Source organism: Sus scrofa, chromosome 18 (assembly GCF_000003025.6).
Source record: "Sus scrofa isolate TJ Tabasco breed Duroc chromosome 18, Sscrofa11.1, whole genome shotgun sequence".
Taxonomy (NCBI): Eukaryota; Metazoa; Chordata; class Mammalia; order Artiodactyla; family Suidae; genus Sus; species Sus scrofa.
Window position 1 is genome coordinate 49525725 of NC_010460.4, and position 15626 is coordinate 49541350.

Here is a 15626-nt window from a genome sequence, read left to right on the forward strand (position 1 = left end):
AGCCTAGCAGGAAGTAGTGACGAAATTGATTCGTCAAGGGACATCTCTTTCTAGTAAATGCGATCACCAAAAGTATTGATAGACGAACATTCTCGATTTTACTCCTGTTGACATGTTATACAAATAACTTTTATATTTATGTCTTGGTAAAACTTTCTAAGAGCTGCTATATGTTGTTTTACATAATGTCCCTTGAAGGTATAAAAAACAATATATTCCTTTCAAAATTGAATGCTAGAAATAGTTTATTGGTCATAGACTTGACTTCATTTCTATTTAGGATACGGCAGTGAGAAGAATTTGAGTGATAATGTTTTCCTTTTTGTCTTGGCTGTGAAGATGCCCAGAAGTGGTCAATTTGATGTAGCCAGTCCTCATAACAACACTTCAAGGTAACCGATGTGTTTGCATCTCTTCCTCCTCCAAGGTTTTGCTTCTTCTGTTTTAAACATATTGAACAAAAGCCATCTCAGATCTTTCTGAATATCTTCAAGTTATTTACATTAATGAAATAAAGATAATGTCATGAACCCTAAAGAGAGTTAGTTAAATCTTTTGCTCCTGGAATTTTAAATCACAGATGGGGAACAGGGACGAGGAGGTCAAAATTATTACACTGTGTCTTCTTATTTGACCTGGAGACATCACAAAAATCACTCTTTTTTCTCTCTTGGCACATCTGCTTCATATTCTGATCAGAACCAAGAAGAACCAGGAGCATGAGTATTAAAAATACAAAAGAACAGTTATGCAAACATTTTCAGAAGATTGCAAGAAGGTACAGCTTAGGTTCAAGTAACTTACTCCCTTCCAGATTATTTTTTTATTCCTCACTTAACACAGATCCTATTGTATGTTTTTCATTTAAAATGATTTATTCTAGTCACTCTGATTTAAAAAAAAAAGACAGCCTATGACTTCCTAAGAAATTTATCTTAATATAACATTGTTATAAATAGTGTCCTAAAACCTCAGTCCAAAACAAAAGTTCACGAATATACTTGGCTGGTTTATATACACCTGCACACACATACAGCCACCCACACACAGCAGCATGGAAGAGAGCCAACAGCGTCATGTGTTCATCTTGCTAATGACAGAATATAAAGAAATGAAGAGGTTTGGAGGTGTGATGGAAGGGGTTCCATTCAAAGTGTGGGTGATGTTTGAAATTAATATTTGAAACTAACAGGTAATTGGGGCATGCGCTTCCATGGAGCAGAACTAAGATGAATGGTTATAAAGTTAGAGAAAATGTTATAACTTAATAAAATACAAGCTCAAAATCATTAAACCATTCAAACGTGATTCTTTATTGATGGTCACATGAGTCGTCATGGTGACCAGTGAAAACCCACCTCCACAGAGCCCTGAAGAGAGGAAAACGCAATGAATAGACGGTTCGCGGATCACACGGTTCTGGCGTGTCCTCACCTTCACAACTCTGCCATCAGCTAACTTAGGCGGTGGCACCCAGAACATCTCAGTGCCCAAGAGTGTTCAAGAATCCCTGGACTTGAGGCATCATTTGACATATGAGGCAGGGGATGTCTGACAACCACTTTTGACAAAAGACAAGACTAGAGTTCAGAGTGGTGACATGCTATGCTCCCCCAAACCCATCCAGGGGCAGAAAATGTACTAATCATTGGCATTTATTAATCAGTTCTCAGGTCCGGTTCTGTGAATGTTACATGTGTCATCTTAAGAAAACCATTTCTGGGAGTTCCCGTCGTGGCGCAGTGGTTAACGAATCCGACTAGGAACCATGAGGTTGCGGGTTCGGTCCCTGCCCTTGCTCAGTGGGTTAACAATCCGGCGTTGCTGTGAGCTGTGGTGTAGGTTGCAGACGCGGCTTGGATTCTGAGTTGCTGTGGCTCTGGTGGAGGCCAGCGGCTACAGCTCCAATTAGACCCCTAGCCTGGGAACCTCCATATGCCGCGGGAGCGGCCCAAGAAATAACTAAAAAGACAAAAAGAAAAAAAAGAAAAAAAGAAAATCATTTCAGGGGTGGGAAGACTGCATCTCTAACGATAACCTTGAGGACACCACTGCTATTCTCATCTGATAGATGAGAAGGCCAAAGCTCCGAGAATAAGTAGCAGGTTAAAACCCAGAGAAGCTGGCTTACCCTGTATGTCAGGATATCAATCTGGTATTATCACACAGGCAACTCTTGTCCCCATAATCCACTGTGTCCACAGACACGTGCTGGCTATTTCTGAGTGTATACAGGAGAATGACGTATATTTCCAACCTGCCCTTAGTTGAGCTTCTCTAATCAAGGGAGAGACAATAGACTTTATTTCAAGGTTTTGCTTTTTTCTTGAGATTCTAGTGAAAATAGAGGAAGTCCTTCCAGATGTGTTACCTTGGAGCTTCTGGACCAGGGTCTGTGGGTGGAAGTTTTTAGGGGTTGGGGAATGCCATGTCTCTACAGCTGTAGGGACAAATGACATCATTAATCTCACCAAGTCTAACTGCAATTTAGCATTTCATTCCTTTTAAATGCAGCCAAAAGGAAAATACAATTATATCAGCAATGCCAGTGGTTTCACCACAACTGAAAATTCAGCTGTTTTTATATCTGATGAATTTGGTTGCAAAGATCTCAACTACGTAACTGCTACTTTGAAATTACCTGCCATTATTTGACACATCACTAGATATTATTTTGTACACACATATATTGGTTTTCTACAAATTTTGAGATGATCTTTTTATTTCAGTATAGTTCATGTCCATTGTAATATATTTCATTATATGTATGTAGAGACATTATTCTGAGAAGTATTTCCAGGCTTCCTCAGACTAACAAAGAACAAATAAAAACAAGTAGAAGGAAAGAAAAGAAAGAAAGAAAGAAAGAAAGAAAGAAAGAAAGAAAGAAAGAAAGAAAGAATTCAAACTTCAAAAAAGATAACAAAAAAGTTTTAAAACTCTGCGTTCTATGGAAAGAAATATAGCTAGTAGGGAATCCTCAGATTAAAGAATAAATCTCAGTCTCTGTGAATTTACTGGTGTGATCATCTGAAAATCAGATATTTCTGCCAGATCTCTCTCAAGCACCTGTTTCGCAGGGAGTTGTCAAATCATGCATATTAGGGAGTTCCTGTCGTGGCGCAGTGGTTAACGAGTCCAACTAGGAACCATGAGGTTGTGGGTTCGGTCCCTGCCCTTACTCAGTGGGTTAACGATCCTGCGTTGCCGTGAGCTGTGGTGTAGGCTGGTGGTTATAGCTCCGATTCGACCCCTAGCCTGGGAACTTCCATATGCCACAGAAGCGGCCCAAAGAAATAGCAAAAAGACAAAAAAAAAAAAAATCATGCATATTAAATATAATTGAATATTGAAAATATTTTCTACTTTAAAAAGTAAAATATAACACTGATTTATAGTGAAGTGAGCCAGAAAGACAAAGACAAATATCATATGATATCACTTATAACTGGAATCTAATATCCAGCACAAATGAACATCTCCTCAGAAAAGAAAATCATGGACTTGGAGAAGAGACTTGTGGCTGCCTGATGGGAGGGGGAGGGAGTGGGAGGGATCGGGAGCTTGGGCTTATCAGACACAACCTAGAATAGATGTACAAGGAGATCCTGTGAGTAGCACTGAGAACTTTGTCTAGATACTCATGTTGCAACAGAACAAAGGGTGGGGAAAAAAATGTAATTGTAATGTATACATGTAAGGATAACTTGATCCCCTTGCTGAACAGTGGGAAAAAAAAAAAGTAAAATTTTTTATGTTTTGAAAAAAGATGAAAGGATTAAAATTGTATGAATAAATAAACTTATTTTTTATGTGGACTTTGAGCTTTGTTTCTAGGGTATTCACTTTGGTGCTCTCAGTAAATTCAGTGTCAGTATTTGTGGAACTTGAGCTTGGAGCCGCACTGTTTCCTTGTCATTCATCTGGTAACCTTTAATCTTTGTCTTCACCTTAGCATTTTGAGCTTCTGAACCTCTGGATGGACTCAAGCCCATAGTGGCTGGGTGTAATAGTGCAGAAACTAAGTGTACTTCGGGGCATTCAAGGAGCGGGAGCGACCTTAGCGCCTTACGACTGCTATCAACAGGGTGCTGGGGGGGGCGCCACTCGACCCAACCCTGCTAGCGGGGCTGAGGATGGACAACAGGTCAGGTTTCTCAGTCCAGAGTTCCTCCTGCTGCTCATGTTGAGGATAAACACAATAGCACAAGCATCAAGGAAGAGCTGTTTTTGACCTTGGAGTGAAGCCGCTTGGGGCTTCAGGAAACAGATTTCCTAGAAACGTCTGAATTAGCGGCTAAGCAGCAGGTGCCGGCCAAAGTTCACCCACCATTAATGTGAGCTGGGAAGTTGCAGCATTTGTGGGGGAAAAAAGCCACCAGTCCTGAGCCCCTCGAGTGGGACCAAAGTGGACAGGAGTTCATCAACCTGCACTAGCCTACCTACAATTCGGTTGGAATGGGCATCATCAAAAAATCTATAAACAATCAATGCTAGAGAGGCTATGGAGAAAAGGGAACGCTCCTACACGGTTGATGGGAATATGGATGAGTATAACCTCTATGGAGGACAGTACGGAGCATCCTTAAAAAACTAAATATAGAACTCCATAAGCTCCAGCAATCCCACTCCTGGGCATATATCCAGAGAAAATTATAATTTGAAAAGATACATGCACCCCCAATGTACATTGCAGCACTATTCGCAATAGCCAAGGCACAGAACCCTAAATGTCAATCGACAGATGAATGGAAAAATAAGATGTGGTAAATATATACAGTGGGACATTGTCCGTAAAAAGAGGATGAAATAATGCCATTTGCAGCAACATAGATGGAGCTGGAGACGACCATCCTAAGTGAAGTAGGTCGTACAGAGAAGACAAATATTATATGAGATCCCTAATAGGTGGAATCCAATAAAAATGATACAAATGAACTTATTCAATAAATAGAAACTCAACGATTATGGTTACCAAAGGGGAGGCATTGTGGGGAAGGATGAATTAGGAGGCTGGGATTAACATATATGCACGACTACATTTAAAATAGATAAGTAACAAGGGCCGACTGTACAGCACAGGGAAACCCACTCAGTACTCTGTAAAAACCTATCTGGAAAAGAATTGAAAAAGAATGGGTATATGTATATGTATCACTGATTCTCTTTGCTCTACACCTGAGACTAACACAACATTGTAGGTCAACCACTCTCCAGTAAAATGTTTTAAAAAGGATTTTAAACTAGAATTACCTTTACGAGGAAATCTATTTTTTTCACTTTTTAAAGTTTTATCGAACTATAGTTGATTTACAAGGTTGTGGTCATTTCTGCCGTACAGCAAAGTGATTCAGTCACACATATACACACATTCATTCTTTTTCAGATTCTTTTCCCACATAGACCTTCACGGACTATTGGCTAGGGTTCCCTATGCTAAACAGCTATAAAATATTATAATTGGAAAAAATTCATGACCTACTGTGCCAATAGTGAAGATGGGACACTGCTAAAATGGATGAAAAAGTACCAGACTCCCCTAAAAAAAAAAAGGAAAAAGATACTGTGCTTGAAAATCTTTATCAACCCACTTGTGTCCAGCCCTTGAACAGTGCCTGGCGGTTGCATGGTTTAGTTTGCTAGCATGAGCGATGCGTAAACAAGATAAAGTTCACAAAGTTGAATATTATTACACAGCTCTCTAAACAGTCCCCTTATTTACCAGAAACTGCTAATCTGGTCAGGACCCAGCATTGATTGTACAACCCACAGTGTTTAAAAATGGCTGCCACAGCCTCCTCTGAAACAAAGAACAGCTTGAAACCTATTAGAGGCAGGGTTTTTTCTTTGATGTTCAACTGAAGCTAAAAGCATGTTGAATCATGAATGCTGAAGAATGATTTGAGAACAATTATGGAGGTGGTGAGGACCAAACCTTACAATTTTTCCAAACAGGCCTTTCAATTTAGAAACACGATCTTGTTTCCTGTTTCCGCTTAGTGGCTCAGTTGTTAAGTCACGGTCCGCTATGGTCTCCAGATTGCACAATGAGCTTCCTTCCTTGCAAGGGAGCCTTTATTTCCAGAGGCGATTCATACGTCAGTGGAAACTGTCTTCCTCTCCCGGAATGTCATTCATCAAGGGAGGGGGCTGGACCCCATGGAGCCCCTGCAGCTCCAACATTCTCATGGTTTTTCCCAGTGATGCAGATCAACACAAATCTGGGCCTGGAGTGGATGTGCAGAAACATCTACAAGGCATTCACACAGGCAATTTCTGTTCTTCTAGAGTTAGGTCGAGGTTGCATCCAGTCCTAATTTGTAAATGATCTTGGGCTTTGGGGGAAAAGACATTTCCTGGTACTGCTGACTAGGGCTAAGTCCTTTTCCTGCCAACACAGGCCTGTGTTGAGTGGTGTCACCTCCCACAGCCCAAGCCTAGGGGTGAAGCCGGGTTTCCTGTGGGACCCTCTTGAGTCACAGGCACAGTCAAATCCTGTCCTGGGAACATCCCTCGACCGCACCCCAAGCCTCTCACACTGTCTGCCTCCCAAGTCCCAAAGCCCTCTTTCGGTACAAACTGGGGCTCCGGATCTTCCATTGACACTATCGGGAGATCATCCAGCCTCATCCAGCCGGGCTCCTGTCCCCAGTCTTGGGCCCGTGCATCCAGCCTCCACTGAGTAACAGACGTGACTGGTAGGAATCGAACATCTAACCACTTCCTCCTCCCATCATGTAAAAGCTGCAGGGCTGCCCTCGTCCATGGGGCCAAGGCCGTGCTCTGGGGACATTTCTGTGGCCCTCGTGGTCACCTTCCTTCGTCTAACTCTGCGGGGCCACAGCTTCTCCTTCAGGACTGTGAGGAGAATCAATAGAAAGAATGGTTAAAGCAATCAGGGTTGGGGAAATCATTTTATTTATTCGTAACTTGCACATTGCTTTTTAAAGAAGCATACATGTTCAAAGCAGAATACCGTGATTGTATGGCTGCAAATGGAGTGGAAGGTGGTAGAATGAAACCTGAGATTGTAGCTTCAGACCCAGACTTCTCATACACTAGCTGTGCGGCTTCTGAGAAATGCTTATCACGCCCCAAGCCTGAGTTTCCACATCCACCCAGTGGCGACAACACCTGCATCTACCTCCAGGGGTGGTTGAGGCGTAGGATGCATTCAACAGGCCACAAATATGAGCGGTCACGGTGTTATCACTTCTCTCATATGAAAATCGATGATGAGAAAGACAAACCAGGGAAAGCCCTTGAAACTAAACATACACGTTGTGAAGCTCTGAGCATCTTGAGGGATACACTCCAGACAGAAAAATATGTGAGTTACTTGTTCATGACGGTCAAGTTTGTCGGGAGAATGAACGTCCCTCACTAGCAGATACCCACGTGGGCAGATTTTGCAGAAAACACAGAGCCGTTCTGCAGCAGCATATGGTTCTCTTCAGTTCACGGCTACAAGTGAGACCAAAAGATACACTGCGGAAGTGAGAAGGCCACTCTTTGGGCTGGGCTGGGCCGTGCGGGGGGCTCATGCCTGCTGCCCCATGGCTCTCTGATACTCTGCCTGGACTCAGGGTGATGTTCTGAGGCAGCAAAGGAAAAGAAAACAAAAAAAGAAGGGAGCCTCCAGCGTGTGAGCTCAGGTAAGTGTAGCCTGCCTACCCACAGATAACTTTACCAGCATACAATTTTTTAATTTTATTTTCTTGCCACTTGAGCCATGTGGAAGTTCCCAGGCCAGGGATGGACTTGAGCTGCTGCAGTGACAATGCCAGATCCTTAACCTGCTGTGCTGCAAAGGAACTCCTAGCACACAATTTTTTTTTATTTTTCTCCTCTAAGAAGCCACTATAATCTATTGCTTACTGTGTTTGAATTCTCTGCTGGTCACTACCACAATACGAGAGAGAGAGGGTAAGTGCTTGTGCACGTGTGTGTCACTGTGGCCAGAAACCCTCCTGGCAGCCCTCCGCCAGTCAGTATAACTGAAGCTTAATGTCATCAGTTATATCATTTGACTTGTTCGAATTAAATTCTGCTAAAATGACGTCACCACTGTGGAGCTTGAAGAAGGAGGGCAGGTGTGAACCCAAGTTCTCTGTGGGCTTGCCTTGCATCCTGAGGGATGCTGTTCTCAGCGTATGCACAGCCAGGAAGGAGAGGGGACATCAGCCTAGCCCTGGGTCTGGGGGGTTCTGATTCCGAGAAAACCCGAGGGACCCCCCCCTCTGGTGAGCGCCCGCTGAAATGATGATAAACTCCCTTGATAAATGAGCCGAGAGGGCCGCTGGGCCGGGCGATGTTCTTCTGGCATGACGGTCGAAGAATCCGTGACAGGCAAGGCCTTTTCTGGCTCGAAGGGGCTAAAAGGGGAAATGGCGGGAGGGGGATTTGGAGGGACTTGCTCCAGGGAAAACCTGGAGGAGGAGATGGGCAGTGAGACGCGTGTCCAGTTCCTCATCGGCTGAGAGGTCCCTCCTTTTAAGGCCAGAATCCGGAATAAGAACTTTCTAGATTCCTAGATTTCTGGAACTTAGCAGCTTTTCCAGCTCACTGGCTGGTGCAGATGCACCAGTGAGACGGATCTGAGGACCAAGAGTCTGCTTCCGGGCTTCTCCCTGTCTGACATGCTCAAAGGTTTATTTTGCCATCAGTATCTCCAGAATGTTCTTTCCTGTATCTCTTTCTTCATCTCTTATGTATCCTTCAAGATCTAGTTAACACTGGGATTCTGGGCAGTCTTTCGTTTAAACGTCCTCATCCTCTCCTAGAATGTGCTGGGTTTTCTTCCGGAGCCCTAATCTCTTTCCACAATTAACCTTTTAAAAACTCACTGGCGTTCCCATCATGGCTCAGCAGTTAGCAAACCCAGCTAGTATCTGTGAGGATGTGGGTTTGATCCCTGGCCTTGTTCAATAGGTCAAGGATCCGGCATTGCTGGGAGCTGTGGTGTGGGTTGCAGACATGGCTCGGATCCTGCATTGCTGTGGCTCTGGCGTAGGCCAGCTTTAGCTCTGATTTGACCCCTACCTGGGAACCAACAAATGCCTGCAGGGGCGGCCCTAAAAAGACAAAAGGCAACAAAACAAAACAAACCACCTCCCTGCACTGGGTTGTTTTTTAAATGTTTTCCTTTCCCTTCCTGAGCCCGTCCTCTCCCTCCTAAGGTGGGGTGCTCGCTGCCCTTGCTGGAAAACTGGAAGAAAGGGACTAACTCAGGTCACCCCTGACCTCACCTTCAACCCTCAGGGCCAAACAGTCCAATGAGGGAGATACAAAAACATATTTTAAGATATGAACGTTGGGATTTAGAAAATAGAAGTATGGAAAACCTACAGCTATGTACAATCCAGTTACCCGAGAAGAATACTACTGCAGTATCTATAGCCAGAGGGATAATGTTTTGAAAAATCTACCACAATGTTCTGTTCTTTTTTTTTTTTTTGTCTTTGTTGTTGTTGTTGCTATTTCTTGGGCCGCTCCCGCGGCATATGGAGGTTCCCAGGCTAGGGGTCGAATCCGAGCTGTAGCCACCGGCCTACGCCAGAGCCACAGCAACGCGGGATCCGAGCCGCGTCTGCAACCTACACCACAGCTCACGGCAACGCCGGATCGTTAACCCACTGAGCAAGTCCAGGGACCAAACCCGCAACCTCATGGTTCCTAGTTGGATTCGTTAACCACTGCGCCATGACGGGAACTCCTGTTCTGCTCTTTTTAAAAATTTTTTATTATGGTTATTACAATGTTCAGTCAATTTCTGCTGTACAGCAAAGTGACCCAGGTATACATTTATCCTCCATCACAAATGATTAGATAGAGTTCTCTGTGCTGTGTAGCAGGATCTCATTGCTTATCCACTCCAAATGCAATAGTTTGCATCTGCTAAACCTCACACTTCCAGTCCCTACCACCCCCTCCCCCTCCTCCTTGACAACCACAAGTCTGTTCTCCATGTGCATGAATTGGTATCTGTTCTGTAGATAGGTTCGTTTGTGCTATATATTAGATTCCAGATATAAGTGATACCATATGGTATTTGTCTTTCTCTTTCTGACTTCACTTAGTACGAGAAGCTCTAGTTCCATCCATGTTGCTGCAAATGGCATTAGTTTGGTCTTTTTTATGGCTGAGTAGTATTCCATTGTGTATATGTACCACACCTTCTTAATCCATTCATCTGTGGTTGGACAAATGTACTTCAGTGAGAAATGGTCAACTCTGAAAGCTTAGCCCACCATAGAGCTACAAATTCTCAAACACATACACTTTGCTGCTTTGTCAATTCAAACGTAGTAATTTTTTTCTAGATTAAGGAAAACGTTATAAACAGTGGATATTAATGCTATTGTAATTTTTCCTACATTTATTTCCTCTTTATTTTAAAAAATGTACATTACATTGAAGATAGTAATAAACTTTATTTTTGAGTCGTTTTAGCTTTACAGAAAAATTGAGTAGAAACGTCAGAATTCCCCTCCCCCTCTACACACAGAGTTCTATTTCTTATATTATATATTAGTCAATGAGTCAGTGTTCTCTCTGAAGAGAAACAGAACCAATTCTCTTAAATATTATGAGTAGTTGATTCTGTTTCTCTGCAGGGAGAATCCCAAATTTTATATCTTGTATATCTGCCTGCCTGTCTGTCTATCTGTCTATCTTTCTATCTATCTATCTATCTCTCTATCTATCTATCTATCTATCTATCTATCTATCTATCATCTTTATTATAAGGAATTGGCTCATGTGAGTATGGAGGCTGTGGAAATGCAGTCATCAAGCCGAAGCCACAGGAAAGCCAATGATACAGTTCCAATCTGTGTCTAAAAGCCTGAGATGCAGAACCGACGGGGTAAATTCCAGTCTGAAAGCTGGCAGACTCAGCACCCTAAAAGAGCTGATGTTTCAAGTGCAAAGTTGAAGTTTGAAGGCAGGAAGACCAATGCTCAGCACAAGCAGTTGGTGGGTCAGGAGTTCTGTCTTGATCTTGTTTTGGGGGGTTTCTATTTAGTCCTTCAGTTGACCAGATGAGGCCCACCTACATTGAGAAGGGCAATTTGCCTTACATGGTCTACTGATTCAGATGTACATCTCATCTGGAGATACCTTCTCAGATCTACCTTGAATAAGAACATTTGACCAAATATCTGGGAACCCCATAGCTCAGTCAAATTGATGCATAAAGTTGACCATGAAAATTACTACGGTACATTTATTAAAATTGGTGAACCAATATTGATGTATTATTCTTAACTAACATCCATAATTATGTATAGCTCTATAGGATGTGACAGCATGTATCTATGATTACAACATCATACAGACCAATTTCACTGACCTAAAATCCTCTGTGCTCCACCTCTCTGTCCCTCCTGCTCCCCAACCCCTGATGACCTCTGATCTTTTTTTTTTTAATTTATTTTAGGGCCACACCTGCAGCATATGGAAGTTTCCAGGCTAGGGGTTGAATCAGAGCTGTAGGTCCTGGCTTACACCACAGCCACAGCAACGCAGGATCCGAGAGCCGTGTCTGCAAACTACACCACAGCTCATGGCAACACTTTATCCTTAACCTGCTGAGCAAGGCCAGGGATTGAACCTGCAACCTCATGGATACTAGTTAGGCTCATTACCACTGAGCCACGAGGGGAACTCCAGGACCTCTGCTGTTTTTAACTCTCTTCATAGTTTTACTTTTGTCACAGTGTCATATAGTTGGAATCAATCAGTATGCACCCTTTTCAGACTGGCTTTTCCACTTAGTTATTTGCATTTAAGATTCTTCTATGTCTTTTTATGGCTTGATAGTTCATTTCTTTTTTTTTTTTTTTTTTTCCTTTCCTTTTTAGGGCCACACCTGCAGCCTATGAAGATTCCTAGGCTAGGGGTTGAATTGGAGCTGTAGCTGCTGGCCTACACCACAGCCACAGCAATGCCAGATCGGAGCCATGTCTGCAACCTACACCACAGCTTGGGGCAACGCCAGATCCTTAACCCACTGGGTGAGGCCAGGGATCGAACCTGTGACCTCATGGATGCTAGTCAGATTCGTTAACCGCTGGGCCACAACGGGAACTTCGGAAGCTCATTTCCTTTTATCCCGGAATGATAGTTTACTTAGTGGAAAGAAGATAGTGTGCTTATAAATGTGTAGTGGTTTCTTTTTGTAGTTTTAATTACACATTTCTAGTGACATATAATGTTGAGCATTCTTTCACATGCGTCATTGTCATCGACATATGCTCTTTGGTGAGATGCCTGCCCATGTATTTTTCCCATTCTTTATTGGGTCATTTTTTCCTTACTGTTGAGTGTTAAGAACTATTTATTCTGGATATAGTCCATCATCAGATGTTTTGTAAATATTTTTGTTCAATCTATGGCTCATCTTCTCCGTTTCTCAGTTTCTTTTCTTTCTTTTTTTTTCTGCACCCGTGGCATGTGGAAATTCAGGGGCCAGGGACTGAACCTGTGGCACAGCAGCAACCTTAGCCGTAGCAGTGGACAATGCCATAACCTTAACCTTTTGGGCCACCAGAGAACTCCTCTTCGCAGTTTCTTGACAGCATCTTTCACTGAGCAGATATTTTTCATTTAATGAAGTCCATTTTATCAATATATTTTTTCATGGGTCATAATTTTGGTGTTGTTTCTAAAAGGTTAAAATTACCTAGAATTTTCCTCTGTTAACTCCTAGAAGTTTTATACTTTTCATGTAGGTCTGTGATACCGATATCTTTTGACTTAATTTTGTGAAAAGTATAATATCTAGATGCAGATTCATTTTTTTTGCATGTGGCGGTCCATCATTTGTTGAAGAGACAGTTCTAACTCCATTGAATTGTTTTTTCTCCTTTGTCAAAGACCAGCTGAGTATTCTTGGGTAAGTTTATGGTGGAGCTCTGTATCTGTTCCACTGATCTGTTTTACTGTTCTTTTACCAATGCCACATTGTTTTGATTAAAACAGTCTAACAGGAAGTTTTAAAGTTGGGGAGTGTCAGGCTTCCAAATTCAGACTTCTTCAGCCTTTTGTTGGCTCTTCTGGATATTTAACTTTTTATATGAATTCAGAATCATTTGTTGATATCAAAAAGATTTTTGGATTTTGATTGGACTTGCATTGAATTGATACAGTAATTGGGAGGAATTGACGTCTTGATAATATTGAGTCTAAGGACATGGTGAATAAATCTCTCTCCATTTATGTAAAGCTTGTTCAACTGCTTTCATCCGAATTTTGTAGTAACCAAATATGACATTTTTACTTTTTGTTGTATACCAGTTATCCATGCAAAACAGCCTTTTGTGTGCTGTTTATGCTTCTCTGGCCAAAAGCGTGGGTGCGTTCACTGTTTGTTGTAGCTGTAGAGGCATCAGAGAAAACACCTACTCTAGTATTTTTGTGTTCGTTTTCCCTGCTGTCTTTGAGCTTCCCTAGAAAATTTTTCTTATACAGGGTCTGAGTTTTGCAGTTATTTGAGCTGTAATCCCCTGTTATAATAAAGGAGCTTGACTCATGTGGTGGTACCATGTGGCCGTGTGGGGAGATTCTCCTATAACACCGTCCTCAACACTCAGCATTTAAGTGAGCCTGGGACTCTGGGCTGTGATCTTCAGAAGGTTTCTCAGAGTTTTCTCAAGGAACTCAGGCAAGACTACAGGTGATTAGAGTTGGGTATTTTTATGCTCTGATACAGCCTTAGGCTTTGGTAAAATAATTTCCTTTGAGAGCGAGCCTTTCTAAGGAGAACAGAAGTCTCTGAATATATTTCAATATGTTTGTTTTTCTTCTTGCCCCATTGGGAACTTGAGGGGATCTTTCTCTGATCACCCTGAGAATTTCTTGGGCTCCTAGCAGTAAAACTCAAGAAAGTGTCTGCACATCCCAAGTTTGGATGGCCGGGATTTTTAAGTCTCAAGTCAGTTCACCGTGGGTCTCCAGCCATTCCTCAGCTGCAGTTTAAGTACTGGCTCTAATTGTGGGTTTCTGCTCGCAGTGAGCTCTGGTTCTTGGTATCCACCTCTCCCCATTTTTCCAGGCAATTAGGCCTCTGGTCTTCATTCTCCGATGAACAAATACGTGTTATCAATACGGTTTGTTCATTTTTTTGCTGCTTATTGTGTCAGCCCCAAGGGGTGATTTCTAAGCACCTTACATGTCAGACTGGAGACCAAAAGCTCATATATTACTTCTTAATTTTTATGTGTCAAAGTATAGAATCATTTCATGTGTTTTTTTTTCTATTCTTTAAAATTTAAAATGTCCTTGTTTGTCTCCTTTATATGCTGATATTTTTTCTTCTAAAAATGTTTATAACTGTTCTGTTTTTTCCTATTCAATTCTAAACCAATCTGGATGATCAAGTATTAGGAGAGATTTATACATGTTTGATTTTAATTATTAAGTGAAAATATAATTTTGGGAGCAGCTATGAGAACATTTTTTAACGTAGTTCTTTCAATATTACCTATACGGAAGTGGGATTGGGGTGGTTGATGCCTAGACTTTCATGAAAACCCCAGCAAAGTTGGGGACATTTGAATAGGGGCCACTCCTCCCTCTTATCTAATGGTTCTCATCTATGCCGTCCACCACCTCATGCATCCTTCTCTATTTTTACTTTCTGAGTGTTGCTGGCAGCAGTGTCTGTCTTTGACTTTCACTCTCTGTTGCTAGTGTAGAAATAAAGGGCATTTAAACCGTTTTTTATTCCCAACTCTAGACTAAATTTCTTGATCATGCCAAATGTCCACAGATTCTTCTTAGGCGTATTAATTTCTCTCGAATATCTCCTTGCTTCTTAAAACTTGCATCACATAGTCATAGCTTGAGATCTTATTACAGTGACAGAGAACTTGTCACGACGTGTTTGCTCAAGATAGTTAACCTAATTAACTTGTAGTTTCTGTTGTTACAGTGACTAGTCAGTAAAAACTACAATTAGAGGCACCAGGACGTGATCCAAAGTGCTTGTGCAATGACTGCGATAACGCCCCTGCCCATTTGGTTTCTACTTCAGTTATTTGACCCTTCCAACAGACCACAGGCGAAGCCAGTCTGCCTCATTTCTAATTAATTTGAAATTAGTTGAATGAAATATATTATTCTCTGAAAATAATTTTGATTTCTTCCTTCCAGCATCTTAAAGAGGCACAGTAAGAGGCATCAGTGTCAAGGGCAATTCATACCATGTCGCCCCTCTGTCTCAGACTCTTCTCTCCCCAAGCCATCCATGTGCAAAAGCAGACACAGGCATGTCCTCAAAGGTTTTGGAAAGCTCTGGGGCAACTAGCCGAGTCTCTTCGGCGACAATCTAATGCATCGTGATGAAGAAACGAGATGACAGGGGCACAGTTACAAAGTTGGCCCCAGCGTCTCCTGTTTTCCCTTTTCCGTATGACTGCCGTGCCTTCAGCCTCTTGCTCGTGCGTTATTTAGGGAACATCTAAAATGTTTCATATGTTCAGAGAGTAGACCCACTTTCCTTTGATGTGAGCAATGTCCATAAATTTTAATATGGCGAAGTAAATCTGCATTATGGCCTGCACACTGAAAGCCTGTGTTTTGGCATTTATAAAGCCTAATGACAATGAAAAAAATGGCCCTTG